Source organism: Notothenia coriiceps, unplaced genomic scaffold (genome assembly GCF_000735185.1).
Source record: "Notothenia coriiceps isolate Sejong01 unplaced genomic scaffold, NC01 NC01_scaffold00024667, whole genome shotgun sequence".
In the NCBI taxonomy this organism is placed as follows: Eukaryota; Metazoa; Chordata; class Actinopteri; order Perciformes; family Nototheniidae; genus Notothenia; species Notothenia coriiceps.
In genome coordinates this window covers 5771947-5774021 of record NW_011357368.1, presented here as the reverse complement: position 1 = coordinate 5774021, position 2075 = coordinate 5771947, and positions in this window count along the sequence as shown.

Sequence of the window (2075 nt, the reverse complement as noted above, 5' to 3'; positions counted from 1 at the left end):
ATATAGATGTTATGAATAAAGTATTGGGTTTTTATTTACAGAAACAAATATTTTAACAATGGCCAACGGTTCTTTGTCAGTATTGAAACCAAAAGTATACTATGTTTCATTGGAGTCTTAGAAAAATTGTGTAATAGAGTAACTGGAAATTATGAGTAGATTACAGACTCGTAAAATTCAGATTTTTCTGAATGACACAAAATGTGGCATGTTAAGCTGGATATTTATCACAGAACTGGTTTCTCCCATCTCCCAGGAGTGAACGGCATCTTCTCTGAAATGGAGTGCGATCGCTCTGTGATAGAGGATATGCTGGGCTCCTCTACAGGGATCAGTGAGAACAACATCATGTCTTACCTGGGCCTTGTGGAACAGAAGACTAACGAGCTGCTCACCATACAAGCATACCTCACTTCGAAAGTAACGTGTCAGCCTGGGGTTCTGTTCTCTTCTTACATGTTGTTTTTCTGCCCTGGAGTATAATGTGCCTCTGTATTTGTGTCTCTTAAAGGATCTGGAAAAAGACTACAATCCAAAAGACTTAGCCAAATTTCTTCTGGGTCAAAATCCTGAACTTCTTCAACAGAGTGTTAGCATAAAACCTGCACTTAACAGGTCAGCCTTTGTGCTCATATTCATTGTGTTTATAATGAGTAATGAACTCAAACACTTTGAACATTCGGCTGATGATTGTCTGTGTTTGTTGGACTCAGTGTGGAGTATGATGCCGAAGAGTCTCCTGTAACTGATGAGGAAGAACGACCACTTTCACAGGGGGAACTACGCAGAAAAATAATAAAAGGGGTCAGTGCCAATCCTACACTTGAGTGATTATTTATTCTTTAGATTTAAATTTTTCAAAGGACCTCCTTCATTTTTCTTGATGTGACCCACAGGTCCTGCAGAAGGAGAGTTCGGCCCGCCAGGCAGCAACCAAAGCCTCAAAGATAAGTCAGCAGTGTGATGGCAGACGACGCTCGCTGGAAGACCCACTAATCTGACACAGTGAACTGATCAGTGTAGTTAATATTCACATTTTTAAATATTAGATCCATATAATCATTAAAGCCTGCTTTCATTGTTTAACGTAAGATAGATCAGTGGAGGCAATGACCGCTGATGGAACAAGCCTGATTGGCCATGTTGCAGCTTGCAGATGTAAACATTTAGAGCTTAATTATGTTATGTCACCTTGTATGATGAATCATTGGCATGGCCTGTTCATGGCCTGTATCTTGTTGGGATTTGTTAAGTTGGTACTAATTAGGTTTGGAGCTATAAAGATGTCTCTTCAGATTCTGGTAACCAGCTGTCCTTTTGACGTGTGACTTGCCATCTGGCTTTCACCATACAATCTGGTCTCAGTAAAGCCCTCCTGCACTAGCAGCGCTTCATTACATGAAACTGCTGCGATGCTCAAATGAAAAGGTTGGGGGCAGCAGAACCTTTTGTAATTCTAATTGGCATGCTGAGACTGTTTCCAAAAGGAGGCGAGGAGCTTCTATTGCTTTCATTGAACAGTGAACACACTTATTTTGAACACATTGGGTGGAATAATAATAATAGTGATTGTTTATCTCTCATGTATGTTTGGAGGATTAAAATCATTTATTCAGATTTTGATGATAAAATCAGTGTCATTTGAATAAACTGAAATTTATTTTAAAATGAGTCATCTGTTTACATGCATCACAGTTGTAAACATCAGTCTTTTCTCATGCTCACTCCCTAACTTTCTCCATGCTACCGTGTTCCATAACTGGAAACTTTGGATTTAATCTTAGAGGAAACAATTAACAAAGTACGTCGTTTATAGAAAGAATTTGTATTCAGGGGGTGAGACTTCAAGAGAAACCATGCCTCCTTCAACGAGAGACGTCGCGTCCATTACGGTATAAGGGGGTTGTGGTCGGGAGTAATATCCTACAAATCTATGCTACCTGTAAACTTTGACGACTCTAGTTTTTCACTAAAAAACTAGGAACGGGTTAATGTTCGTCCTGACAAACTTCTTGTTTTTCTATGGTCTCAACAAGGCTAGGTCTTTTACTATGAACGTACGGACTTGGTTTACA